This window comes from Leuciscus leuciscus (genome assembly GCF_965113295.1).
Source record: "Leuciscus leuciscus genome assembly, chromosome: 2".
NCBI lineage: Eukaryota > Metazoa > Chordata > Actinopteri > Cypriniformes > Leuciscidae > Leuciscus > Leuciscus leuciscus.
Window position 1 is genome coordinate 57267156 of NC_138726.1, and position 12182 is coordinate 57279337.

Genomic DNA, 12182 nt, shown 5'->3' on the forward strand with positions numbered 1-12182 from the left:
GAGAGCTTGCAGGTCTCCCACTCACTTGACCGATGCTAATGCTAGCAGTAATGCGGTCTTAAGCAAAAGTAAGCTCATTAGTTTGGCGCGGAGGACGTGAACCACGTTGCTCTTCACCGACATATCGACTGTGCTCGCGAATCGGTGAGGCCTGCGAGCGAACTGGAGCGAGTAACCTCGAGTCACCGTGCTCAGAACCCAGATCGCCGCTCTGTTATGTTTAACCTCATCCACTCGACTACTTGAATGACAGCCACCAGATTGAATGAAGTCCATTTTTTTATTTGTTTAGATGGCATATCTAAAAAAGACCAAGTTTTGAACCACTCAAAAATTATTTTATTGCATCTCTTTAAAGGTCAATGGTGTTTATCCTTCTTTTCCACGTCAGAGATGTAAATATCATCCATCCTGATTATCTAAATGTGGTCTGTACATAAGCAAATGAGTGATGAGGATGTGCTTACATGCAGATGTGTTCATGTTTTATAAAAAAGTAAAATAAATAACACACAGACAGTAAACAGCAGGAGTATGAAACAAAAAGGAAAATTTCACAAAGAGATGAATTCTCAAAATGCATAACAATGTTTTAATGTCCGCATTCCAGCCAATCACAATCAAGTATTTAGACGGAGGAAATAAAGACACGTTTATTCTGAAACAGCAGCAGCAGAAGATGATGATATTATTTCAGTGAGATAATGAGAGTCCAACAACCTTTACTAACATTAGAAATGGACTTCAGGGGAATGAAAGCATGATATGAGCACTTTAAAGGTGAACTGAGTAACTTTTTTACCTTAACCGAACAGCTTCGGAGTCATTGGAATAGTTATATGACTTTTTTTCGGGTTGAATGGTGGTCGTCTCGCACCCCCCAAGCGCCTGTGAGCCGTTGCCACCCTTGCAACTTTGGGCCGGCCTCAGCGTCAGGAAGTGTCGCGTGATATCAGGTCTCGCGATGTAACGAATTGCTTTACGGGCAAACAATCTGCTAAAATTATGTCATTATTGCCCTCCCTCACGCTATTCGAACCCGAATGAAGAAGACGTTTTAAAGAATGTCCCATCTGCTTTGATGTCGTTGATCTACTAGCCTCTGGTGTCTGAGAGTCACCAACGTGTTTTTCGACAGTGTTGTCAAATATCTATTCCGAAGCTGTAGGGGGAGCTCTATAGAGAAACCTGCGAGCAAAAAGCGAGAATACAGCAAAGAAAATCCCGAAACTGCATAGCCCTGCTTTAATGTCTTTATCTCGTCTCTGTTGTGAATGTCTGTCGTGATCTCCTCCTCAACACCAGGGGGTGGTGACAAGGAAACATCTTTCTTTTCTCTTCATCTTGTCTTTTTTAATCCCTCAAACCCTCTTCTCAACACAAAGGCTACATCTGAAATCCCATTCATCACTATATAGTAGGTGAAGACAGTATGTGACAGTAGAAGTATGTCCGAATTCACAGCACTCATAAAAGAGTTGTTAAAAAGTACCTGGATGATCTACTTCTTCCTGTGAGATTCTGAAGAGTGTATATGATGGACACTTTACTATCCCATGAGGCCACAGGAGAGGATTGATGAATGGTAGTGAAGCGACACAACTGACACTGGTAGGTCACATGATAATGACAACATGGCGAATGTAGTACATCTGCATTACATTCATACTACACACACACACACACACACACACACACACACACACACACACATACTATATAGAACATTATTTTTTACTGGTCATGAAGTAATTTCTTATTCAAAATAAGTACCGACTTTAAGAGAGATTGTGATTTCAGACACAGCCAAACTCTCTCAATAGTCAAACTCACTCCTTCATCTCACACACGTTTCTTTCTCTTTGACTGGAGTCTCAAACAGGGGTTTTTAAAGGCTCTCAGTAACCAGTTTCACCAGTCTTCACTAATGAACTCAACCCTCATCAATCAGATCATTAGTGGATTGTTCAGTTCACACACAAACAGATAAAAAGTGACCAAAAACAGAGAAACACAAACACACGTCAAATTGAACAGGGATGTAAACAGTTATACAGTCCAGCAATAACATTAAAGCAGCCGTTTAGTTATTAAAATTAAAATATAAATTATGAATTTTCATACAGTATGTATATAATGTTCTGGTCAAGGTCCATATAAACATAGACTGATACAGACCGACAGGCGTCAAGATGCAAATAAGGGGAAAGAGTTGGAGAAATACACAAATATAGAGGAAGTAAAATATTAAATAGGGGATTTTAGAGAAATACACAAATGATGTGATGAGGGATGAGAGCAGATATAATAATCACGTAGTTTAAATCTGCAGACAGAAACATCAGACTCAGGACAGAAACACACGACCTCTAAAGTAAGAACATGTTCATTCTTCAAACACAATTAGACTTTCTGATGTTAATATCTGATGTTAACATCCGTCCTTCGGATGAGACGTTAAACCGAGGTCCTGACTCTCTGTGGTCATTAAAAATCCCAGGATGTCCTTCGAAAAAGAGTAGGGGTGTAACCCCGGCATCCTGGCCAAATTTGCCCCTTGGCCTCTGTCCATCATGGCCTCCTAATCATCCCCATATACTGATTGGCTTCATCACTGTCTCCTCTCCACCAGTAAGCTGGTGTGTGGTGGGCGTTCTGGCGCAATATGGCTGCCGTCGCATCATCCAAGTGGATGCTGCACATTGGTGGTGGTTGAGGAGATTCCCCCCTTCTATGTAAAGCGCTTTGAGGGCTCAGAAAAAGCGCTATATAAATGTAACAAATTATTATTATTATTAATATTGTCTGAATGATTGTGAATCAAGTTATGCTGATATGATTGTTTTAATATAAGATGAATATGAGATTATTTTAGTTTTTCACTGTTTTTCTTCCTCAGAAATGGACCAAACTCTATATTTGATTCTTCTTCTCATTGGTGAGTGTGTTTGTTGTTTTATTTATGGTTTATAGTTTCATCATGTTTGACCCTGTTATGAAAAGCATTAAATCAAACGCTCTCTTTCACAGCTCTCTGCTCCGTGTCTGAATGTGTTCAGCGTCAGTATCACTTTATAAACGTGTTGAAGACCTGGACTGAAGCTCAGAGATTCTGCAGAGAGAATTACACAGATCTGGCCACCGTTGACAACATGAACGACATGAACGAGCTGAAGAAGAGTGTGAATGATGGAGGTGTTGGGGATATCTGGATTGGGCTGAAGAGGACGAGTGTTGATAAATGGCAGTGGTCTTCAGGTGAACCTGCGCTCTATCTGAACTGGGGATCTGGACAACCTGATGGCAGAGATGAGTGTGCTATGATGAGAAATGGAGAATGGCATGATTGGTCATCTAGTGACAGCCGGACTTTCATCTGCAGTTCATCTAACAACAGTAAGTGCAGCTCCATACAATCACAATAAACAATAGTTCATAAAAATATACACCATACACTGTACAAAATGATAGCGCAATAAATGCTTCTAATTTTTAATGTAAAAAAAATTTACATTGGGGGGGAGATCCTCTTGCATCAACTGAAATATTTGTCAGGCTTCTTCCATTTCATCGTCTCTGTGTCCTAGAAAAATAGAAGTGCTGATTACTGTAACTGTAACACATCCTTTTTACAAAATGGAAGCATTCAGAAAACTCTTTCTGATTGTGAGGCAATTTGATGTATTTCTTTTTATGACAGTAGTGTAGGGCAACAGCTACAGTTCACGTGTGTGTTGTAACAGCACAGTGTACAGCTCTCAACAGTTACAGTAGAGAGCAGTCTGAAGCACATCTACTGTACCTGTTCTTCTCCATGAAGGTTCTTATGATCGAAGCAATGGTGAAGTCCTCCTCCTCCTCTTACTCCTCATCTTCCTCCTCCTCCTTTGACTCTTAGTGTTTCCACTTGAGTAATTGTGTGCTAACTGAGCTGAAGCTGTGCTAACTTGAGTGAACAATATTGAATGCGAGTGCTTCCTAAATGACAACATGGTCTAGGCAATGAGAAATGAAGGGATTTGTGTGTGGAGTTTAGCAGTGACAGTTCAACAAATCTGATTAATATCAATCATGTCAATGTCAAAACAGGGGAATAGTGTTAAAAATTTAGGGAAATGGGTGTGCTTTTGTTTGGTTTTGAAATTTTAGGACATCTTTTTAGAAAAACTGTAAGCCCATGTATGCTTTAAAGGGATACTTCACCGTTTTTTCATATTAAACTATGTTATTCCCTTAACTAAGACGAGTTGATACATACCTCTATCGTCTCAGTGCGTGCACTAAATCCCTCTGTCTTGCGGCGAAACTTTGTTAGCCCAGTTCATTTAATATGGGCCAAGCAGAGAAGATACCAAACACCTCCACGTTTTCCCTATTTAAATACAGTTACTCGCGAAGTGTAACTCGACCTAGGACGGTGACACAAAACAAAACGTTGCGCTTTTCTAAGCGTGTAAAATGGATAACTATTTTGTATGGCGGAATACCATAGCAAGTGCTTGTAAGCACTTCGACTTGGCGCAGTAATATCTTCACTCGTGAAAAATCCTCTCACCGGCCCCCGCTCCCTCTAGTGAAGATATTACTGCGCCAAGTCGAAGTGCTTACAAGCACTTGCTATGGTATTCCGCCATACAAAATAGTTATCCATTTTACACGCTTAGAAAAGCGCAACATTTTGTTTTGTGTCACCGTCCTAGGTCGGTGAAGTATCCCTTTAAGCCCACTTTCAACTCTGAAGTCAGTGAGTGCCACAAAATGCATGAAAGCTATAGCCCTCATGTAGCTCCGCCCCTTTTCAGCGCTGCGCTCGTCGTCTTTTGACTTCCGGTCTGTATTTTCACAGTGATATTGCGTATTTATGAACGAACGGCTCGTTTTAAAATCTTCCCGGTCGACTGACATTTGTTAAGACACCTGCTTTAAACATTACAATCCTCATGATAACTTTCGTTAACTTTACATTAAGTAAATCCACTTCAAAAGCGAATTACTCCTGGACAGCAGCGCCATAGAAATATACAGAGCAACCGCAAAAACGGAAGTTCAAAGACAATATTCTAAAGATGGCGGCGCCCTCGTTTCTCTGGCGCATAAGGTCTATAGCCAACACAAGCTAACCTTGAATGAAAAAAACTTATGTGGGCACAATGAAAATTACTATGATACTTAGTCCACAGTATATGTAAGCTCCATGCATGTATTTGTAAACATATCTTACATTTTTAAAGGAAAACATTGTCTTTGTTCACCATAACTCACTGTGGAACCATTTAAGCCCACCTTATGTGTTTCAGTGAGGAATCCCTCTAATTGCCAACTTTGATACATTTTCTGAAAATGTTTAATGATAACATTTCTCTGTGTGCTTTATCTTACTAACCTTTTAACCTTACCTTACTTACTACCTTAATTTACAACTATATTTAGATAGGCTACAAATTAAACACATTCACTCAAATGAGATAGAGCCCATTTTGTCCTAAAGCCCTTTATGTATAACCGGGCATAATTCGGGAGCCGAGTGAAGGCTTGAGATTCCGGGTATGGAGAGGTACATTCCCCACAGTCCTGAGCTGCTGGGACCGTCCGGCTCCGAGATACCGCCACTTCCTGTCCAGCTTTGACCGGGCAAAACTCGGCCCCCTATGCCGGGAGTATTGAGCTCTAACTCGGCTTCCTTCCCAAGATATGGTCACTTCCTGTGGAACTTTGATCGGGCATAACTCTGGAACCAAGCCGATTAAAGGCTCCATACTCCAGGCATGGGGGGGGCAACTATAGGAGACCCCCTAACCCCAGAGTCTGGAGCCCAAACTCCCGAGACAGACCCGGTCAAACTTTAATTTTGTGAATCAATGATGATGTGAGCTTATTTGGAACACATGTGGGCTTAAATGGTGCCAAAGTACCAATTAACCCCATGCCAGACTTCTCACTTTATTCCTAAAATATCTTTATTTTATATTCTAAAATGTACAACAACTAATTAATACATTTTCAAATGAGAGATAAATCTTGCATTTTAACTAATTATTTTTCTTATAAACCATGCCAATGTCTATGAAAAAAACCTAGACTTGGATTTTGGTGGGCTTAATAGGTACACTTACCCGTAGTAGTTTTGATAAATCATCTGAACGCCTTGATCTGCGAGATATCGCTTGATTCGTTCAGCTTTCAGGATCTCAACACAAACCCGTAGAAACGTCATTCTTAGATGAACTTTAACTGAACTCACATAGACACATTGTCCATTACAACGTGAAAAACCAAACAAACTGGAAACAAGACACACAATAACATTAATATTATTGCGACAATATTCATTTGTATATTTTGACACTGTACAATATAACATTTTTGGATGAAATATTTACTGACTTATTTCTAAGGACTAGTTAACAAACATTTTAACCTGCAGTTTAACATCTTCATCTGTTTGATGTTTCTCTTATTCAGCTCTGTGCGTCTGAATCCAGAATCCCAGAAAACCATTTCACAAAACATGATGGAGAAATATAAAGTTGCAATAAAATTATCAGGAAAATTCACAAATGTTACTTCATATTAAATCAGCAAATTCATCATAAATATTTTGTGAATATTTAATCTTTGAACATGTTTCTGATGCTTCCACCGCTGCGCTTATTCACATGCAAACTATAAACCGAAGTAAGAATAATAAACAAACTGATTTATGAATCTGTTTCCATTTTTTTCTTTTTTTTCTTAAAGCGAACACAGGACTCGTCTTTGTCAATCAGAAGAAGAACTGGAGAGACGCTCAGAGTTACTGCAGACAGAATCACACTGATCTGGTCAGTGTGAGGAACCAGAATGAGAGTCAACAGATTCAGAATTTCATCAATGATAATCACAGATCTGATGATGTCTGGATCGGTCTGTTCAGAGACTCATGGCAGTGGTCAGATCAGAGTAACTCCTCATTCAGAGACTGGGCTTCTGGTGAACCTAATAATGGTGGAGGAAATTAAAACTGTATAGTGCTCAGTCCAAATAACCTGAACACTCTGGGTAAATGGTATGACAGTTCTTGCAACGGCCAACTTCCTTTTGTGTGTCATGAAGGTGAGCAGATCCTCACAAACACACACAATCCATCCATCACCTCCAGATATCTTAAAGTTCACGCTACATGTCTGACATGACAGATTCCTCCACAGTGTTTGTTCTGCATGTTGTTTTTGATCAGTCTCTCTCTAGTTTTTGCTTGTGGTTTGTTTTGTGTCCAGATAAACTGATTCTGATCACAGAGAATCTGACGTGGCCTGAAGCTCTGAGATACTGCAGACAGAATTATACGGATCTGGTCTCGGTTCATTCAGTCGAGATGCAGCGTCGTGTGATGAATGTGGTTAAACGTGCGTCTACTGAGGCGGTGTGGTTGGGTTTACACAACTACTGCCAAATGAACATGTGGCTCTGGGTGAGCGGAGAGACCGTGTGCTATCAGAACTGGGCTCCAGGGAACGGCACAGGAGACGAGGACTGTGAGTCTGGAGTGAGATCTGGAGCAGTTCAGTCTGGAGGAGATCAGCGCTGGATCAGCCGTCCTGAACACCACAAACTCAACTTCATCTGCAGCAGATCTGAGGAGTGAAGGATATGTTTGTGTTCTTTCATAACTGGCTCTTTTTTCTTTTCTTTTTTTACTGGCAAACACTTCTTGTACTGTTTTTATCAGTGCTTTTATCATAATTTCTGTTACTGAAGATTATCGTTTGAATCTTTTTAATATCAGATTTTAAAATACTTTTTTTGCATGAAATCAAGACCCCATGAAATCAAAATAAATTTTAATATGTGGCTTTATTTACATTTTTAATTTAGTCACTTCCAGAAACACAACTGAATATTTTTGACACAGTCTGTTCAATCCAATGTACTTGCAGTCAACTAGAAAGTAGAAGATGGCTTTAAAATAAAAAAACAAAACTTAAACCACATCAGTTGATTTCATTGGATCTTGGTGTTTTGGTGGTTTGGCAACTTTCTTCTGATCACTCCTGTGTTTTGCACTAGTCATACAATTAAAAATTACTTGTTTAAAAAGTGATTGTGAGCATCGATGTTTGTCTCAATGAATAGTTTATTCTTAGAGGAAAAAGTGTAAGTTGAGAATAAAATATCTTGTGAACTGTATTTGATGTTGAAACTAATTGAAAGGAGCACCAGATCAACTGAACTGACTTAGAAGAAGAATTTTTTATTTTTTTTACATTTATAAAAAAAAAAAAAAACACACACACAAAATGTTTACTAATAAAAGACATATACAGGACATCACAACATGAATTTGTGGTATGCCACATGTCCTCTAACATATGATGTTTTATGAACAAAGTTCGGGAGGAGCACGTTCAGATAATTAACACGAGTGGAGAGCACTCAGCAATCATCATACAAACCTCAACAATGATGACAATAAAAAAAATTAAAAAGACTGGTGTGTGGTGAGACACTGGCGCTGTTGTTCTGGGGCTTTCGTCGCATTATCCAAGACTCTCTGGTCATTAAAAAAACTAATTAAACAAGAGAATAAAATTCAACAAGAAAAAAAAGGAAAACATAAAGGAGTTTTAAAACACTTGCTTGTGAAGGAAAAATGTTGCATATTAAATGAAGAAATAAAAACATATTCAAGAGATAATGATTTGGGGTTTTTGTAATAAAACTCTTTAAGGATAAACTGTGGGTCTCATCAGAAGGGTTAAAAATAACTTAAATCAACACAAAATTCTACATCATAGTATGAGAAAAAAAAGCACAATGAGAAGCTTAAATATCTTTGAATTAAGAACTTAAATCAACCTAAAATACTATAGACTACTAAATACATGGGCAGCGGTTTCTTCACCAAGACCATAAAATGAGCAAGTTTCATCAAAATCAAGATATTTACAGATAGATGAATTAAACCTGTCACTCATATCTTTTAAGTTGTTGCACTTGTGATAACGTTGTTGGTCATGATAACGTCAACATGGCGGATGATGTCCGGATCACATTCTCTTCACGCTTTCAGGCTATATAGTGCCTACTCTTTTAGCCTTATTGAGATTAAGCACCAGTGAGTATGTGGTTTCAAACGCAGCCATTGTAATGCATTAACACTGAAATAATTCAGATCTGCGTGATATCTTCCAAAAATTTTATAACATCTTTTGTGTAAGAACTGATTTTCCTGCTAAGACAAAACTCACCCTGCAATAAAGCCATAAAACGCACCCTGGACAGAAGATCGAGAGCACAGGACATTGTCTTGTCCAAACTTATCTATATATGCATCCCCCCTCTCCCTCCTCAAGTCACTAAAAGTTCACTGAGATTGTCTATATATCACATATGATGTATCTTGTGAATCTATTGTTTTTCCTTTTCATGTTTGGTATCATTTTAAATGTCTCAGTGCAATTGGTCTTAATTTCATTGCAGTCATTGGTATTATGAAAAAGATTGAGAACTTAGGAGAATCCTGTTCTCCTCTCTGGGTGATGTCTCTTCAAGAATGTACCCCTGGGGTACATGAATTTACCCAAAAACAACTCTTTTGTTGTTCTGGTCTGGGTTTTTAAGGGTAGGTGACAGAGCAGTCTTTGGGAACCTGTAACCAGGATCATCCCCCATACAGTGCTGTTTCAGTGTTTTCCTGTTGGAGAGCCCTCACACACCACTGTGTGTCTCTGTCAGGAATGCATTTCTTACTTTTAGAGTCATCTTTGAGTAATTGATGTCATGTATTTATTATTTCTGAATTGGTTTTTAATCCTTTACTTGTGTAATTGGTATGATACAATTTTTACCTGACAATTAAAACGTTATATTTGTTTTAGTCTGGACTCTCCTGAAATCATTATGACCAGTAGATTATGAGGAGGCTGGTGCTACCGCAGATCTGTGTTGAGGATACATCAAACTAAATGCGCATGTATGAACGGAACAGTAGGCAAGTGATCTGAAGACCTTTTAATTTCTGTCTATCACTGACTTGGCAAGTTGCTAAAGTATAAGTGGCTAAACAATACTTTTTTTGTACGAGTGAGACGTAGGCAACCAACTGTCACGATCCACACACAGATGAAACAGGTAGATCCAGTGCAGTATTTATTGGGTAATCCGAAATCGTAAACCAGTCCAGGCAAGGGTCAAAACCAAACAAGCAATCCAAAAGACAAGAATAAAACAAGGAAACCAACAAACCAGAACTACAGAAGTGATATGACATTAGACAAGGACTCCGTGACAAACACTGAAACAAACAGGGTAGGGGAGAGCGGGGCACAACCTAACGCTTTTTGACTTTCTCAGTTTGTGTAAATCTACTTATGGTTCAGAGTATTTATTTTTTCCCACATTAATTTCCCACATGTCTAGTACCATTATGTGGTTTTGTTTTATTAATACAGTATGTACTTTTTTCTTGACATACCCCGAAAGAATGGAAGTGAAATGTGACAACATGCCCCATAGGTGGGGTACATTGTAACATGTGTGGGGCACATTGTAACATAACATATGACAGCTTAAAATGTTATCTGATCTAATAAAAAATATATACAAAACAAACTAAAATATTTTCTAAATAAAATACAATTAAAACACTTTTTCATATAAAATAATGGCAATTTTTAATAATTAAATATAAACAAATTTTTGAGTTTTGACTACGAACACATGAAAACAAAGCTATACAACATAGTTCAAAACAAAGAAATAATTATTCATTTCTGAACATTGACTCTCAGTCTTTATTCACCTTTTTCTCATGGTTTCCCAATAAAATTAATAAAAGTATAGAATATAATAGCATATTTCTAATAGGGGCTCATTGTAACGCAGTGTTACAACATGCCCCCGCCTGCACAGCTGGGGTTTAAACCCTGCTAGTGTCTTCTGCTAGTTAGCGAAGCATTAAATAACTATCTCAACTGTTAAATAACATCTTGGAGATTAAAATAATATCAGATTTGTCTTATTTTAAATAAACACAAAAAATAGAGATGAAAAATTAACTTAAGTAAGAAATGTACTTTTGCTATGGTTTAATAAATGTCTATGGATATCTTCCCCCCAAAAAAAGATTTTGGCGGATTTTTTTTTTTCTGTATAGTGTTGATATGGCAACTAGTAAATACACAAAGTTTCGTCATCCAAGCATCTGCGGAAGTATTTCAAACAAGCGTGTTACAACTAGCCCCGCGTTAGGTTGTGCCCCGCGCTCCCCTATATATACACACAGATACTAACAAGGTGACGGGAAACAGCTGTGTGCAATGATCAATGATTAGACAGAACAGGATGATGGGAAATGTAGTGCATGAGAGAATGACACCGTGGGGGACAAGGACCTCTAGTGGTTACCCAGGGAAACACAAACCAGACACTGTGACACCAACTAAAGAGGTATTAGCAAACCCTGCATCCTCTGACCAAGATCAGACTGGCAAGACTGTGTCCGTGAGATCCACATAAACCCGGGGCGTGTGACTCTGTGCGGCGTTGCGTCCCTTAATGAACGACTAATTGAAGGTATACTTAGAATAATCAAAGATCTAAATAAGGTCATAATCAATATTTATGATTATTTTCTAATAAGAAACACGATCTAAATTTGATTATCATTTGAAATTGGAGTCAGATTAAGCGTAGAGCTAAAGTAGAGCTAAAAAGAGACACACTTAGACATCAACACTCATCATACAAACCTCAACAATGCTGACAAAAAAAAAAAAAAAAAAAAAAAAAAATCAAATCTAAACAGTAAAAGATTCAGCTACATAAATTATCTGTGCTGCAATGCATGCTGGGAGTCATGAGTGAGTTTTGTATGCTGGCATGAAGCGTCACCATTGTTGCGATTCATATGCTGATAGTTGATGTCTGTGAGTGTATAAATAACACTGTATTTATTAACTTCTTAATTTAAATATGTTAATGATAAAACACACTTCTGATCAGTGATTAGACTTCAGATGTGAACAGTGAATAAGAGCACCTCCCAATGTCAGCATTAAATACAGGAAACATCTGATGATATTCTGTATTGACGTCCTCTACTGCAGTAAAGGTGTTTTCTGAACACACTGTTAAAGCAGCCAAACAATAAAACTAACATCAGAAGTCAAGAGGAAACACTGATCACCACAATGGTGACTTCA

At 38.3% G+C, this 12182-nt stretch overlaps 1 pseudogene across 1 annotated transcript; it reads left to right on the top strand.

Moving 5' to 3' along the window:
• The first annotated feature begins 2330 nt into the window (after positions 1-2330).
• On the top strand, positions 2331-7743 carry LOC309493249 (C-type mannose receptor 2-like; annotated as a pseudogene). The gene is made up of 5 exons (XR_014211753.1): positions 2331-2374; positions 2900-2938; positions 3031-3396; positions 6739-7092; positions 7257-7743. The product of XR_014211753.1 is annotated as a C-type mannose receptor 2-like (transcript).
• The last annotated feature ends 4439 nt before the right edge of the window (positions 7744-12182 follow it).